General features: G+C 40.1%; 1 pseudogene; it reads right to left on the bottom strand.

The window, feature by feature from the left end:
• Nucleotides 1–6,387: 6,387 nt before the first annotated feature.
• Nucleotides 6,388–6,867, bottom strand: LOC120099250 (U1 small nuclear ribonucleoprotein C-like; annotated as a pseudogene).
• Between the last annotated feature and the right edge of the window lie 11,739 nt (nt 6,868–18,606).

The following is an 18,606-nucleotide window of genomic DNA, read 5'->3' as shown; positions in this document are numbered from 1 at the left end:
ATTCGTAGTTATCTTCTCAGAGGGTGAAGAATGGCAAAAGCTGGCCAAGAGAACTAGGCTCCTGTGAGACTGAGTGTTCATTCAAGCCCTAGCTGTGTTGCTACGTACAAGTCTCCATTTTCCTTTATTTAAAAGGGCAATGGTTATATTTGCATTAACCTAATTTGAAGTCAGAAGGAGAGAGAGAGAGAGAGAGAGAGAGAGAGAGAGAGAGAGAGAAAGGAATGAAGAAACCCATAGGATTCACGCAGCCTCCCTGTGTCTCCTCTGATTTGCTGGTTTTCTATGCTTTCTATTTCTGCACAGAATGCAAAATATGAAACACGACCCAAGTGTGTTGTATTTATGAACAAAGAATTGTTTACTGTATCCAGAGGGGAGGATTAATGGAGATTAAAATATATGCTCCACTATAAAGCCATGTTATAAGATTGAGGGGTATGACAAGCAGCTTAGGTATTAATGTATTAACAATAAGAAGCCATGAAAGCTATGAAGAAGTCCTGAGCTCCTATTGGCCCATTTTGAAAGATTATTCCTATGTGGGAATGCATTAGAACAAGAGACCTAATAGTTAGGGAGAGATAGGGAGTATGTGTTCATGACTCACAAACTTTGGACAGTGATAATCATTATAGAAATAAGACAATTTGGGTCATATTTAGAGGAATGGAGAGGGATATACACTTGATACATTGTGGAAGAAAGAATGTAAAATAGTCATCTGTGGACAATTTTGTGAATTGCAAAGTCATTAACAAGAGATTAAATACAAGAGATTCAGTAAACCACAGTTTCTTTTGGGACATATTGAATAAGGTTTAAATATCAACTGTGTTTGAATTAATGAGATCATCATGATAATAAAAATAGTCACATCAGAAAAACATTTTGAAAATTGATGCCACTTTTTTTTAGACTTTTATCAGGACAAAGAAGACAGCCACCTAATTTTCATTATACAAAGAAAAGGTGAAAGAGGCTGGGGATTTAGCTCAGTGGTAGAGCGCTTACCTAGGAAGCGCAAGGCCCTGGGTTCTGTCCCCAGCTCCGGGAAAAAAAAAAAAAAAAAAGAAAAGGTGAAAGATTATCATAAAGACAAATACCAAGTTTTCTTATAAATTGAATCATAATTTAAATATTTTCATCTACCTATCTCTATATATCTATCTATACATACATATATACATACATATATACATACACATACATACTTATGTATGTTCCATAAAAGTAGAAGCAAAAGAGTCAGAGGGAGAGGTGAGAGGTGCTGGGGGCTGGGAGGAATGGGGAGAGGGAAAACTGTGGTGAGATGTAATGATCAAGAGAATAAAATATTCTCATGCTAAAAAGTAGAAGAAAGATGAAGCTGAGCAGTGGAAGCGGGGAAAGGAAAGTGAGCAAAATACATGATACACACGGATCAAAATAACATTATAAACCCCATGATGCTTTACGATGTGTAATAATAACTAAACATTTTAAGTAATACTATACATGAGAAAAAGAATTACTGCATAATTTTGCAAACGCTACTGATATACTTAATAAAAACAATTCCTAGTGTTTCTTAGACTCACAAAAATGAGGCAGCCAACTGAAATAGAGTTTCCTTAAAAGTCTCTAATAGATAAGCCACGGTCCAGTGGATGGCCCAACACCCATGACTACATATACAGTAAAAACTAGATTCAGTGGGGTATTTGTAAAAGACAAGTTGTGAAGTTAGGAGTGCATGAAGGGATCCAGAAGATGTTAGAGGGAAAAGCTGGTTATAAATATGCTCAAAATACATTATATGTATTTATGAATATAAATAATAAATAAAATATTATATTTAAAATGGAAAAGAATTACAATTTAGTAACCACCACTGATGGGTCCAAAACAATTATCAGTGTTGATTTCACAAATTGAGACAGCCGACTAAAATCAGTAGCATTTAAATTTGTGAAATTATCAAAAGTGTGAAATATATATGACCATATAGAAATTACAGATCCAGAGAGACCTGCTAAGTGTATTAAATACAACAAGGTAGGGAAACTTATATGAACGTGAGATGCCTGGAACCATTGGTGTCAATCTTTACAAGTTGGTGTTTTAATTCGATGAGAAGAAGTGAGATGTGTGGACTGGATTTGATTCTGAATACCCAGAAATGGAACTGAAGACACAATAGAAGATGACAGCCCTATGAATGAACAGACAACAACAATAGAACACTAGGGGCCAGTCCTGCAGACGAAGACTTTCCAATGGACAGAGGAAGAGGAATGCACAAAACATACTGGCCCAGGCAGATCAAGAATAATGCTCCCAAGATGAAAGTCTTATGAAGTGAAAAGGCATTCCAAGAGAATCAAATGCCACCAAGAACTGGGTGAGAACAGGAAAGATCTCAGGTGCCAGTGATGAAATGGTATATGATCATGGCCAGGTCAAGGCAATTTCCGCTGAGGAGAACAGAACCTGAGCCATGCCTGGGAGGCAATTACAGAGGTCAAACACTGACAAAAGACCCTCAGGAAGCTTGCTGAAAGGACAGAGTTAGGAAGTGATTGTGAGATGAAAGTGAGTTCAACTGCAATACTGAATGTGAAACCTCTGCCCAAAAGGGATGGGGGTGGCTATTATTCTATTAAGCAGCAGCTATTCTACAGCAAACGACACAGGCCCTCCCAACTGCAAGGCCATGAGTCATCATCACAAAACAACTGTGATCATTCTATACCCATAAATGGCAGCAGTGCTGTCATCTGGATTTTGAGAAATCTCATCAGCAAACTACTCCCTCAGAATTATCTCACTGCTCCCTTTCATAATCCAAGCAAAGGGTAGTGCACTAAGCAAAATGCCATGAGTTTAATGCTGTCTACTTTTTGGTGACTCTTTTTTTCTGCTTTTGAGATTATAATTAAATTGTATCATTTCTCGTCTTTCCTCCCTCTAAACTCTCCTATATATCCCTTCTATATGTTCTCTCTCTTTTAAAAGTATTTCTAGAGCAGGAGAAATGGTCTTCCTCAGGGAAGAGTGCATCAGTTGGTTATTTGATACTAAATGGTCAGCCCTGAAACATACATACATGCAAGTAACATTATACAGACTACAGACTGAGTAGGTGTGTGTGTGTGTGTGTGTGTGTGTGTGTGTGTGTGTGTGTGTGTGTGTGCATGCATGTGCATGTGTATTTGTCTGTAAATATTTCAGGCTTGGTGACTTTGGGTACTGAATTCCTTCAGATTTGGTATTCCATTGATCCCCCCCCCACCTGCAAATAGAAGACCATATTCAAGTTAGTAGCAAGAGAGATGGGCCAAGTCAGCCTGAGATACTTCAGGTAAAGCTGAGGGGGGGGGGAGAGAGAGAGAGAGAGAGAGAGAGAGAGAGAGAGAGAGAGAGAGGAGAGAGTGCTCAGTGAGACTCATTGTGCAAAAATACATAAAATAATGGAAAAATAGGAGTCTTAATAGGGTTGAACCTGACACCAGTTTTCAGACACTCTAGTGTTCTTTGAACTCAGGGAGACAAATCAGCCTTTCACAACTGACAAAGCATTTTATATCATTTCATATGATCCTGATAATCCTGGGAGGTAGAACACACTCTGTGCAGAAATTAAAGCACAAAGGTTAAGTCATCCCAGGACATGGTGTAATTAATCATTATTGTCAACTTGACCTCTGGGCAAATCTGTGGGAGTGTTAACTCAGGAGGAAAGACCCAAACTGAATATGGGTAGCACCATCCCAGAGGCTGAGGTTCTGGACAGGAAGCCAGCTGAGCAACCAGCATTCACCGCTCTCTGTGTCCTGATGGTGGACACAAAGGGATCAGCCACCTCACACTCCGGATATCATGCATTCCCTACCATGATACCTTTAAATCATGAGACAAGATAAACCTTCCTCCCTTAAATGGTTGTCAGTGTTTTGATCACAGCCATGAAAGAGATAACTAACATACGTGGCATAGACAAAGAGCAGCAGAGTCAATGCAGTGGCTAAAGCCAGCTTCCTTTCCATCAGTGGCACAGCCAGGTTAAAGGAACAGCAGGCAGGGAATTCCAAGCCAAGAGCACCACAGGCACAGCCTCAGGAAGTAGAGGCAGCTGCTCAAAGATACGGTAGTCCTGGGCTTTTGTTCGCAAGCGTTAACTTTTTCTTCCTGAATGGGACATCATCCACTTGAGTTCTTGGTTCATTATGTAAAAATTCCTGTTTGAGTAGGACAAACTGTCTTGCCCATGCTGTGTCCATGTCTGATTTTCTGAACAATGCCCCTCACTTTGTTCATTCTTCCTAGGTTTCTTACTCATCTACCCTCGACATTCAATTGAAAAAGTCACCATACCTTGAATCTCCCATTCTGAAATTTGAATTACAATTGGAGTTATTTCTATGGCTACTATTATTGTTGCAATATGTAAGATGGGAAAAATGGAAACATCAAAAAAATGAATTGGGCATACTGAAGGTCATTTTCAATTGTGACTGCCCATTATACAACTCTTTGGCTAGCATGACAGACAGATGCCATGCAATAGAATTTCTCCTGATATCAAATTAGCTTCTCGGCAGACTCGGGAAGCTCATTAGTAATCTTGGATCTCTTTCTATATTTGTGATTCAACTCTAGATGTTAGATACTACGTGATCTAGGCCATGTGCCATAAAAATCTACAATAATATTCCTTTACTAATTATAATTACCGAGAAAGGGGTTCTCTTTCTTGAGATTCTAGTCTGTTTTGTCCTAAATTAGTAGCCATAGCTCAGGGTGAGTAAAGAGACAGACTGTAACAGTGCTCCGAAGAAATTAGAGAGGGGAAAGAAAAAGGACAGGCCTCGGCTTTAGTTTGAGTAGTGTTTAAAAAAACCAAAACCAAATCAGACAAACAAACAAAAAACCCCATGACTGATCCCAGACAAAATGCAGAAGGATTTGAAAGCATTTCTAGAAATGTGTGATATAGTATTGCCTTTTGGATATGTCCACTTCAATTTTATTTTTACTTATTTTAAAGTTCTTTCTTAACCTAAATTGTTTTTAAAAATTTATCTATCTATCTTCTATCTATATCTATCCATCCATCTATCTATTTATCTATCATCTATCCTATTTACTTGTTTGTCTATTTCTCTGTCTCTCTGTCTCTCTGTCTCTCTGTCTCTCTGTCTCTCTCTCTCTCTGTGTGTGTGTGTGTGTGTGTGTGTGTGTGTGTGTGTGTGTGTGCGCACGCACGCTAAGTTCAGGAATACAGGGAACACAGGTCATCAGGCTCTACCCACTGAGCCATCACAATACTCTACTGAAAATGTTCTGTTGGCTCCACCAACCACTACCGTGCACTCTGACCTCTCTAAACACACCAAAGTCAAGAATGGAGCACTGAACAGCAATGTTGCAAATACTTACTGCCTTGCATTTGCAAACACCTCTGCTGGTTGCGGCCGCTCTATTTGACAGTGATTTCCTCTGTGCCCCTCCTTTCTCTGAACCATTATGAATTAGCTCATACTCACCACCTAGACCCACCATCTTTCTCTGCTTCCGTGTTTGCTATTTTATATGTCAGATGCTTTTATAAGTGGATGCACTTTGCACTTGTTCAGTGCCACCCTCCCACTATCCCTAAAACCATCCTCATACATAACAAGTCCTCCCATGCCTACTGAATTCAACTAAACATATATTACATTTTGTGGTAGGATCATGTGCAAGAAAATCTCACTTACTCACTCCTAGCTCCTGATACCGAGTGGAGAAAATGACATTTTATTTTATTCAATTCACCCAACCACTCATTAGGGACATTTAATGAATTGTCACTCTCTTCATATCTCTGTGTTATGTGGTGAGGATATAGAGATTAATTAAATGAGGTATCTGCCCATAAGGGTAGAGTCTAGCTAGGGAACAAACATGAAAACAAAGCGCCACACCAGATAATGAGTGCTTCAGATACAGAGTGCTAGACTGGAGCAGAAAGGGTTACATCAGGGCTACTAATGCTGGGATTAAAATACCTAGGAAATAACTCTATATTTAACACACAGATATACACATTATGTGCCTGCAGATATATATAGATATAGATATAGATATAGATATAGATATATAGATAAATAGATATCTGTGCCTGTGTGTGTGTGTGTGTGTGTGTGTGTGTGTGTAATTTTTTTAAAGAGCTGACAGTTTTTTTTTCACATTTCACGGTGTAAGTGAAAGCCGCACTTTTTTGTACCACTTCTCCCTCCAGAAGCATTCCCTCTGTTAGGAAAGGAAGTTCCTTGTCGTGCACCTAGTAAACACTCAGGCTCAGCACCAAGATCTCCTGGTGAAACAACAAGAAATACAAAAGGATAAAGAGCACTTCTGCTCTTATCTGTCTGGCTGGGTCATGCCAGGCTGTGTGGGCGCCATCATAGGGCGGGCGGGAGGTCTTATCATTGGAAACCTAGGCATCATGGGTATGTGGCCTCCCATGGGTGGTCTCATCCCAGGAGCTGGTCCCACAGGCATCATCCCAGGAGCAGGGGAGCCCATCACTGGCATCACAGGAGGGCCTCCCATGTGGGGTACAGGCATCACGCCAGGCCGAGGAGGACCCGGGAGACTGGGGGGAGGTGGGATCATGGCCCCTGCAGGCGGAGGAGCAGAGAAGGGAGCTGGAGGGATCTTTCCTTGTTGAAACACAGCCGTTGTTTTGTCAGTCAGGCTCTGGGCCTGCTCTTCCATCCATTTCTGGTAATACTCTTTCACATTCTCTTTGTGTTTCTGACCACTGCAGTGTGTCTTCCTCACAGATGGAGAATCATGGGTAAGATACGTATCACAGTCGTCCCAGTAAACCTTAAGCATGTTGTTCCACAGGCCGTTGTCTACCTGGGCGTGTATGTGTAATTTTAAGAGACAGGGTCTTACTACTTAGACAAGACTGTCCTCAAACTCTTGCTTCTCCTCCTCAGCCTCCTGAATGCTGGCATTCCGTGCCCAGCACTGTGCCTGGCTGTTTATTTTGTTGCTTTGCTTTCCTCGGGTTGTCAAGTTCAGCCAGCAAGTGACTTTACCCATTGAGCTATCTCACTAGCTGTTTTATTTTGTATTTTCTTTGAAACATGGTCTCACTAGAGAGCCCAGGTTAACTGACACTTTTGAACAACTTCTGGACAGACTTATGAGGTAACAAAATGCACTGAAGAAGCCAGGAGGACACAATTTCTCTTTTCCTATTCTTTACAGAGGGTGGAATCCAGTGTCTCTGCTTCCTTCCTGTGGTGGCTATTCCTGGTTGTCAACTTGACTGTATCTGGTATGAACTACAATCCAGAATTGGAAGGCTCACCTTTGATCCTGATCTGGAGGCTGGGAGATACAAGTTTCTGACCTGGATCTTGGCATGGAGATCTTGAGGCAAAGTGGCTATGAATCCCAGGAGCTTAAGGCAAGGAGATCTCTGAGTTCAAGGTCATCTGGGGAAAAAGCAACTCCCAGATCTAAGTGTGGTGGTACCCACCTTTAATCTGGGACACACCTTCTGATGGAGACCTACCTAAGGACATTGGAAGAAGGAAGATCCTCTCTTATTCACCTGCCTGCCTCGTGGGACTGAGCCACTGCTAGATCCTTGGACTTCCATTCATAGCTGCTGCTGACCATTGTTGGGGACTTGGACTAAAGACTGTAAATCAACAAATTCCCTTACTCTATTCAGACTACCCATAAGTTCTGAGATTCTAGAGGGCTCTGACTAATACACTTCCTGTCAGCTATTTGAGAGCTCTCTTTACTGCCCACTAAGTATCTTCTGCCTCCTGTGGCAGTGTCAAGAGAGGCATCTTAACTAGGTCTTGCACAACCCTTTTCTATGAAGCAGGACACCTAAGAAGACATGCAGCTGAGGGAAAGGTAGCACGACTGAGAGTCTTCTGCTGATGATTTTTGGCCTCAAATGTTAATATTCTAAATGATTCTGGAGATGCAGAAGAAAGCAAGGCAGGTAGAACCTCACAAACTCTAAAGAAATCTTGTTTCTGACATTGTAAGGAACAGAACAAAGAAGATGCCCACACTGTGCTCAGGCCCATTGGAATGAGCCTCTCTTTCCACAATGCTTATTAGCAATAAGTAGTTTTCGTGAATTTCAATTGAGTTCAAACTTGTAGCACGTAAAAGCTTGTTTGTTTACATTCTGTATGTTACCCTTCAGAGATTCCAAACACCATAAGAGGGTAACTAGGTCATCAATTAGGGAACAGGATACGAAGATTAAGTGACATCCGTCGTGGGCTCAGAGAGAATAGAAGGGTTTCTATGAACCATTTGGTGTTTTTAGCAATCTGTCTTTCACCACACACACACACACACACACACACACACACACACACACACACACACACATATCTTACTGCTTCAGGATCCAACACGAGCTTCACCACAGCAACCCCCCACACAGATGTTCCTGTGAGTTGACCAAACAAAATGACACTAATAATGCAGACATTTGCAGTTCTGATGTGCACAAGGAAGCACTTTCTGAAAATCTCTTAACCCTGAGATGCCCCAGGGGAGCCAACACCTAGGCTTAGAACAAGCATGGCAAAGGTCAATGCCCCTGCATTCCAAGAAGTCTTCACTGGGAGTTTTCCTGACCACCAGCATTCCACTGATGGGAGCTAGATTGTAAATTCGACAGTCGAAGATTTACCCTGCGTGCTTTCTTGCGAGTACATACATAAAAGAAAAATGCTATTAACCATTCCACTATATTCTGCCAGCACAGTGGTTTTGTGACTATGTGTTTAAAATCCATGGCATCACTAAAGTTTTTCTTGCTACTGACAGCAATTCTCAGGAGAGATAGCAACTATGTGGGTGCCCATGATGGTAAGACACACTATCTCATGAGCATCCAAAGTGTTTCCTTCCCAGTCAGCAAAGACCAATCAGCTCCCCTACAACATAACAATTCTCATCAAAGGCGAAGGAAGAGAAAAATATATTCATCTATCTCTGTAGCCTTATTAGAGGCCACATTTCCTCATGTGCTATCAGAAGCTACAATATATTTTTTCTGAATAAACACCAGCTCACATGCCTCCTGATGACTATCCAAGTTAATTCTTCCCACACTGGCTTACATTACCGCTTCATTCAACTCACAGTCACAGATGCTTTCATACTTTGCCCACCCTGTTAAACCTAGGCTGGATTAACCCACCCGAACACCTGAGTGGACCTCTTTTAAAACAATTGTTGTTTGTGTGTGCGTATGAGTGTTTTGCATGTAACTATGTAAGTATAGGTGCACTGTATTCATTCAGTGCCCACAGACGCCGGAAAAGGATGTCAGATTCTCTGTAACTAGAGTTACAGAAGGCTGTGGGCTGCCTTATGGGTGCTCAGAACTGAAGTCAGGTTCTTGGCAAGAAGAATGAAAACCCTTAAATCTGATCCACCTTCCCAGCCTCTGGGTGAACTTCTATTAATACTTCTAACACTCTACTGTTATTGGAACATTTTACTAATTGTGTAAGCTCTTGAGGGGCATGTTCACGGATGTAAATATGGGACCCAGGACAAGACGTAGTATACAATAGATAACAAACGTTACTTAATTTACTAAATCTTAGAAGGATATCTGACCTATCTTTCTTAGTTGGAACCTAAGCTTTGTGTTCATGCCACCCCCACATATGCCCATGAACCCCTTGAATAGCACCACCCACACCTCCTTCAGCTGACTTTGGCTGCCACAAAATATCCACGGTATGAATTTTATGAGCTTTGCTCTTTACATAGTATGTGTTTGTGACATTAAATCAAGTAGTGCTTTTTGCACATGCACCATATCTTGTTGAACATTTTTGGCACAGAGCTATATTGGGAAGTTTAATTCACAGCAAGCAATATTTAACAACATTTGTTCAGTAGTTGGTATATGAAGCTGGCTACTCCCCTTCCCCCATGCTGCCAATTTCCTATCTTTGAGAGCCAAGAGTCTTTCCACTATTGTTTTATTGCCTTTGCTGTGTACCCTTCTGCCTTTTTATTTCAACCTTCCAGCCGACCATGTTTTTGTGGGACCCAGGGCCTGTTGTTCCAGCTGCAAACCCATCTGCATCATCAACTCCCAACCCTCTCATTGTTAAACTTATCTTGCCCGGAGGACAAAGCTTTTTCCCCATAGAAAGAACCTCACCTCTAACTCTCATGTATTCATTTTTCTATTGACTTTTATTTTTGTTTTTCTATTAAGAAAAACATTAGTTCTAGTATAAAGGGGAAACCTTTTCTCCACAAGTGAAATTTCAAATGGCTCCCATGGAGAAACACTGAGCTTTTGGTGTACTCTGTATTTATGATCAAATCATGTGCAGATATATCTTCAGAATCTCAAAATTAAAGAAAAACCTCATACCTCTCCACTCCCAGTCACCTTGTAGAGTCTGTATTCCCTTGATTCAAAGAGGAGTGTAGACTACAGCTGGGACAAACTCTACCTGTGGCGTGATTCACCTCAGTTATAGTTCTATAAACTTAGTAGTTTATTACACTATTACCCTATCCTCAAATATAATAAAATCAAAGCAAATGGCCACCTTGTATACCTTTGTGCTCTAAGGTATACATGACCACTCTTAGAGGGTTACATTACTGTTCAGGTGTCATTTGCAGGGAAGCTAACAGAGGCTACTTGTATACAGTTTCTTGAAGGTGAAAGGGCATAAGGTTACGTAGAACATGGAAGCTTCCTGTATCTCCTGTCCCAGGCTCCACAATGATCTCTCTTCATTGCCTCTTTTGCTACTCACAGGAGAATCTTTTCACAGATCCTAGATGCTGGCTGGGGACAGTAGCTTTGGATGTGTGTCTCCTTGTGAGGCACATATTATTTCAGTCTAAACCATATTGAGGTTTGCTGTTCACCTTGATGCTTTTCTTTTTCCTTTTCTTCAGTCCCTACTTTTACTGAAGAAAGCTTCCATTCAACCTGAATCCAAACTGTGGTAGTGCCTCCTGTAGCCTAGACTTTTTAACAGTTGCTTTTGCAAAGAATTGTCATTCAAGTGAGCAGCACTCTACCTGACACAGGTGCAGTACAGGCTTCTAATTTAATGGAAGAGTTGTAGTAGATTAGAATGTCACCCCTTCATGCCCACACATACTTCTTATTGAGACTTATGAGAATGGCCATAGTTCCAATCTTTCCTTTCACTCAGTTATACATTCTATCACTCAACTCCACTTTGAATAAAAGAAAGGCAACACATTGAGGAAATTTGGAGAAAAGTCTCAAAATGTTAGTTGATTGATGATTAACTTTTTTCAATAATTGTACAGGAAAAATGCCTGCAAAAATTAGCTGTGGGAAAAGTGCCCACTGCACAAGACTGACAGCCTAAGGTCAATCCCAGGAATCCATAGATCAGTGGCTCTCAACCTTCCTAATGCTGCAACCCTTGAATAGAGTTCCTAATGTCGTGGTGACCCCCAATCATAAAATTATTACAGCTATTTCATAACTGTAACTTTGCTACTGTTATGAATTGTTTTACATATATAATATATACATGTATATTATATACTATATAAAAATTATGTGTGTATGTGTGTGTGTCTTCCAGTGGCCTTAGGAAGATCCCTATGAAAGGGTCCTTCAACTTCCGACAAAGAGGTCACAACCCACAGGCTAAGAACTGCTGCCATAGGGGAAGGAGATGACCCAACTCCTGAAAGTTGTCCTCTGATCTGCACTGTGACACATGTGCACACACACTGATAATTAAGAAATAAAACTTTTATTAAAAAGAGTTGGCTAAAATATATGCTCTTCAACATTGTTTATCAGATGGGAAAAATGTGGAGAAACTCATATGTCCTACGGTAATAATAATTCAAAATTCCTTAAGATAGAATACTATGCAATCATTAAAATTAAGATTATACACTTAGGGCATCCACCATTGGCTACTTTTCTTGTTGCTGTAGCACAGTACATGATGAAATCAACCTAGAAACCCAAGGTTTGCATGTCTTTCTGCTTCTTTGTTTGTTTGTTTGTTTGTTTGGCTCATAGGTTGAAGAGCATGACTTGTTATGGTGGGGAAAGCACAGCAGCCACAGTCAGGAAAAAGAGAGAAAAGAATGCTCATGCTCAACTCACAATCGTTTTCATATTCAGTTCAGGATCACATCCCATAGGATGTTGTCAATGACATTTGTAGTGAGTTGTACAACTTTAGTGAGCACAATCCAGAAACTCACTTGCCTAGAGCATTGACTCTTAGTGAGTCTCGATCCTTTCACCCTGCCTACCTATAGTAAACTTCAAGGCAGTCAAACATGTTATGGAGGGGTTGTTCACTGAAAACAGGTTCTAAGGCAGCTGTAATGTTATGTTCCCATTAAATAACCTGCACATAACACACACACACACACACACACACACACACACACACACACACACACACACACACACAAAACCAAAAGCAGAAACAAGAGCAAAACACTTAAGTTATTTATCTCCAGGTAATAGCACAATAGGTGATTTCAACTTTTTCCTTTCTCCTTTCTTACATATCCTAATTTCACTGTGGGAAGCTTCTACAGTTTTTGTAATGTATAGTCCCTTCTGCATTTATGAGCTGTATTGTAAAATGTTGTCACAGCAATGGCAAAGGCAGCAATAGAGTATTTCTTACAATTGTGCAGATATGACTTGTTATCCCTGACATGGAGGTCATGATCCATGGGACACTACTTGAGGCAGCCCAATTAGAGGAGTCCATTCGATCTTATAACCTCCCCTACAAAATCATAGAAAGCCTTCCTTTCATGCTTGCTTGCATTCATACCCTGTCCATTGCATTCTTTCTTCTGTTCTTTTATCACTTTCCTTGACTTCCAGTCTTTCAATAGGTATTTATTAAAGTCTTAACATGAGCCATGAAATGTGTTAGTTCCTGTCATTAAAGAGCATATATTCTAGTGGAAAAGCACACAAGGAAACAACCAAATGACTATCAAATAGGGATGACATATAGCTAAGATTGAAGAGTACCCTGGAGCAAGCCCTGTTAGGACTGAAGTATGAATTAACATTGCCTTCAGGACAATGAGTATTGCAGATGGATGACTGCTAGTCTGTTTGGCCTTGATAAACACTTTTCTTCATCTTCTTTCTCCAATCGAGGTGTTTTAAAAGAAAAGCCAGATTTAAAATAATCATACTTGTCTCAAATGATATGGAACATAGTATTAAAATGATTTCAAGGTGAAATAATAAATTGCAAGTGGAATCAAATTAGCCAATGAAGTGATAATGTTGTAAAACTGGATGATAGGTATACAGGAGTTCATTAAACTACTTTACATACCTTCGTGTACTTGAGAGGTTTTTCTTTAATTAAAATAACCAGATAATCATGTTTAATTAAGACTAACCATTGTCAATTATGCAAAAGAGAGGGTAGAGGCTGCAAGAGATGGGAGAAGGTGGGCAGGTAATAGAAGATATGGTTATAAGTACATCCTTATTACATTTTTAGATACTGAAGTCTTTAAAAGTTGACCTCAAACTCCCCATCTTTGTGCCTCAGAACCCCGAGGTTTGGTTTATAAGCATCTACCATAAGGGATCCTGTTTGCTTTTCTTAAAAGTCATTATAAATGGTTACATTTGAAGTCTTTTTTCTGTAAAGGTGTATGTCTTATTGTGAAATTTCCAAGTCCTACGATTTATGAAATCTAACTCACTGTATTAGCTGAGAATCAGTGTAGTTAAATAAAAGACATTTTAAACAAAAGAGGATTCTGAGTGAAAGGTTTTTTTCATGCATAAATGTCTGGGTTGCTTTGGTGGCTCTATTGGTTGCTTCCTATAACCATAACCTAAACACCTGAGAGAGCAACTTAAAAGGAATCATTTTGGTTCATATTTTCAGACTTTAGTTCATGCTCTCTTTAGCCAATCCTCTTGGGCATCTGGAATGTGAGACAATAGAAACCCGCTCACCTGAGATTGGGTGGGAAACATGGATAGACACAGGAAGAGGTAAGCAACACACATATTGAAGGACCCAGCCCCAGTTACTTATTTTCTCCAGGTAGTTCACACTTCCTCAAGTTTCTCCAAACTTCCCAAATCAGTACTGCTAGCTGGGGAGCAAGAACCAAAAGATGCACATGTGGACCACTTTACACTCAAACCATAGTAGTAGCCCTGTTCTTTGACTCTGTTCCAGGCTCCAGGCTCCTCACTTCTATTCTGCATTGACTTTCCAGGGAAATTACCATCATGAGGATAGCTTTGTTCTTAGTGATAGTAGAAGGGACAAAGGAGAGGAAGACTGCTCCTCCTCTTTGAGGATATAAGCTGGTTTGAGTTCAAGCTCTGTGTTACCATGTGAGCTTCTTTTCATGTCTAATAAGCCAGGAGGTGATAAAGTGGCCTTAAGTCACTACAAGATAGACTGTGCTTTATTCTGACTGACTGAGATTTTGGTGTTTGTTCATTGTTACAGTAAAAATAGAAAATGTTGTCTTTTATCCCATGCTAGAGCCAGTACCATACATAGGGCCACATGGCATCTATGGGATATTTTCATCTCAGTTAGCAAAGCATTTCACCCGCTAAGTTCCATCCCATCTCAAACTGCCAATGGCTACTCTCTGAACCCGGCAGCTCTCTCTCTACCCAACAATTTCGCAAGGCAGGTCTCTGCCATGCCAGTTTCATACAGAGACCGCCTATCTTTCAGCTCTCTTCCTGTGGACTCAGTTAAGATGCCACATGAAAGAACACACCACACAATAACCTACCCATCTAGACAGCACAAAATCCTGTACACACCCAATCCTTAAAAATAATCATAACAACCTGTATCTATGTGCAGAGAAGAATCTTAACATCTGCTGCATTGTTCTCCCAGCTCCTCTTCTCGCTTACCTTCCCACTCCTTCTCTCCTGCTTCTAAAACTTTGTTCCTACCCATCCTTCCTTCTCATCCCATGGCAAGCCTCATTGTATCTTGTCTGCCTTCACCTGCATAATGACAACAACCTACAGTTCATTTTGTTTTTTGTTTGTTTTGTGGGAGTGTATATAGATTATCTTATCACCTATGAAGAAAAATTATAATTTCCTCCTTCCCAATTTATGATTTTTCACTCCGTTCCAATACACTATCACACTAATTAGGCTTTTTATTCTGATCTTGAGTCGAGATGGTGAGAGAAGACAATCCTGCTTTGTTTCTTCTCTGGGTGGGATAGACTCTAACCATTTAGTTTGAAATTCCTGAATCCCAAGCTTAACTTAGAAAGCAAGGGACTCTGGGCCTGTGGGTGAGCAGAATGGAGCAGTAGAAGAAAGTCAGAATATGAGAATAGAGAGTTGTGAATGTATTCTGATAGCTCCCCTTTCCTCTCTCATGACTTGACCAGAGGTGACTTATGAAGGGATGGTTGACCACATCCCTCCACAGAGCATGTTCTCAGGGTTTTCATTCACTTAGGTTCTAGAAACTTCCTTTTTTGCCCCTTTAGAATTAGAAATGTTAACAACATCCCATTTTCATTAACACCAAAGGTATTACAGTATCTTTCTTTGAACACTGATCATGTTTGTTATTAGACTCTAGTAAGCTCTTCCTGGACCCTTTTGAAGGGTAGTGAGATGTCTTAGTATGTAAAGGCACCTGCTGGTAAGCTTGAGAACCTGAGTTCCAGCCTTGAGTCCCAGGGTCCATGCAGTGGAAGGAGAGAACGCTTTCCTGACCTCCACAGCTTTGTTGTGATACACACACACACACACACACACACACACACACACACACAGTCTTACATGTTTACATATGTGCACACAAAATACATAAGATATAATTTTTAAAACTTTAAAAAGTTTCCATTAATTTCATGGCCGTGTTTCCAACAGAAATGATTGTCATATAAGAAAAGAATAATTTATTTGTTCAACAATAGACTCTTTTCTTCCTCATCTGGTGAATATGTCTAGGTATAAACTGATTTTATTTTTATGCACCAAAAGAAATACAAAGTTTTTCTTTTCCAATAACCATACTCCTTCTGTCAGGGGTGGGAATCTCCTGTCAGATCTAATACTCCTTCTGTGATGAACTATTGATGGTCCCAGTCTTGTGCACACATCCTTCAGATAGCCACAGCTATAGTAGGAGCACCAGTGCAAAAAATATGTCGTACCCAGAAGATTTCTTTTTGTAACATAGGACCCCATGCTCTAGTTTTTATATGCTTTCTGTATCCCTCCTCCATGATATTCCTTGAGCATTGGAAGGGGTGATATGGATGTCACATTTAGGACCAAAATTCCATTGCCACATATTCTCAGTCCTTAGACCAGTTGTGGATCTCTCCATTAACCACTGCCCAGAGCAATCAGAAGTTTATAGAACAAAGGCTGATGGTTCCACTAATCAAGTACTTTTTAAAGTGACAAGCACATTAAATAACTTTAATTTGTCAAATGGATTTAATTATTTAGGATTTATGTAGTTTGATTGCATTCAGTCTCATTTTAACTTTCAACAAACTCCAAATGCATTCTTTCCTATTACACAGATAAACTGAAATTCAGAGAGGTTACATTCATTACTTGAACTGCCAGATAATGTGGTAGTGTGAATGAAAATGATCCCCATAGGCTCATAAGAATTTGGGAGGTATGGCCTAATTGAAGTGGGTGTGGCCTTGTTGGAGGAACTGTATCACTGAGAGTGAGCTTTGAGGTTTCCAAAGCCTGCGCCAGTGCCAGTGGCTCTCTCTCTCTTCCTTCTGCCGTGGCCATCCAGATGTAGAGTTCTCAGCTTCTCCAGCTCCCTGCCTGCTTCCATGCTGCCATGCTTCCGTCTATGATGATAATGGACTGAACCTTGGAAACTCTAAGCCAACCCCAATTAAATATTTACCTTTATAAAAATTGCCATGGTAATTGTGTCTCTTCATAGCAATAGTTAACCCTAACTGAGACACACAGTAACTACAAGACCTGGGCTAAAACCTGGGTCCTTGGGGCTGAAGAAATATTTTAGTAGTTAAGAGCACTAACAACTCTCCCCAAAACCTGAATGGTTGCTTATAACCAATGGTAACTCCAGTTCCAAGAATCCAATGCTCCCTTCTGCCTTCCATGGAAACTGCATATACATGATGCTCATATATACACACATAAATACATACATACATATAGGTAAAACACCTATACACATAAAATAAGGTATTCAAAAGCTACATGGGTCCTCTTATGACAAACACATTGCTTTGTGAGCTTCTTCACAACTATCTTCTGGCTGGTCACATTTCTTTCAAAAATGTTTACATGTATTTTTTTTCCAACTCTCTAAAACAGAACAGTTTGGTAACTATTTGGTTTAATTGGTCACTGTTTTATTTAATTGTTTTATCCTTGGGAAAAATGTTAATAGAATTCCATAAGAAATTCAATAGACATCAAGAAAATCATAAAGCTTGGGTTTCTATCCCATGCAACCTTGTATGTCTACACTGAACCTTAGTGACTGAGTGCTACTTAAAGGCTGAGGACCCTCTGATTTGCATTTTATAGCCAATTTGAAGAACTTCAAGCTTGGTGCTTTCATTGTCAGAAACAATTGAAGAAGATCTCAGAAGATGGAAAGACCTCCCATGCTCATGGACTGGCAGGATAAATGTTGTAAAAAATGACCACGTTGCCAAAAGCAACCTACAGATTCAATGCAATCCCCATCAAAATCCCTACTCAATTCCTCATAGAGTTAGAAAAAGCAATTCTCAAATTCATCTGGAACAACAAAAAACCCGGGATAGCGAAAACTATCCTCAACAATAAAAGGACTTCAGGGGGAATCACTATCCCTGAACTCAAGCAGTATTACAGAGCAATAGTGAAAAAACTGCATGGTATTGGTACAGAGACAGACAGATAGACCAATGGAACAGAATTGAAGACCCAGAAATGAACCCACACACCTATGGGCACTTGATTTTTGACAAAGGAGCTAAAACCATCCAATGGAAAAAAGATAGCATTTTCAGCAAATGGTGCTGGTTCAACTGGAGGTCAACATGTAGAAGAATGCAGATTGATCCATTCTTATCACCATGTACAAAGCTTAAGTCCAAGTGGATCAAAGACCTCCACATCAAACCAGATACACTCAAACTAATAGAAGAAAAAGTGGGGAAGAGTCTAGAACACATGGGCACTGGGGAAAATTTCCTGAAAAAAAAAAACACCAATGGCTTATGCTCTAAGATCAAGAATGGACAAATGGGACCTCATAAAACTGTAAAACTTTTGTAAAGCAAAAGACACTGTCATTAGGATAAAATGGCAACCAACAGATTGGGAAAAGATCCTTACCAATCCCACATCTGATAGAGGGCTAATATCCAAAATATACAAAGAACTCAAGAAGTTAGACTCCAGAGAGCCAGATCACCCTATTACAAAATGGGGTACAGAGCTAAACAAAACATTCTCAGCTGAGGATTATCAAATGGCCAAAAAGCACCTAAAGGAATGTTCAACATCCGTAGTCATCAGGGAAATGCAAATCA

Source organism: Rattus norvegicus, chromosome X (genome assembly GCF_021556685.1).
Source record: "Rattus norvegicus strain SHRSP/BbbUtx chromosome X, alternate assembly SHRSP_T2T, whole genome shotgun sequence".
Taxonomy (NCBI): Eukaryota; Metazoa; Chordata; class Mammalia; order Rodentia; family Muridae; genus Rattus; species Rattus norvegicus.
This window is presented reverse-complemented; position numbering and strand designations above follow the sequence as displayed.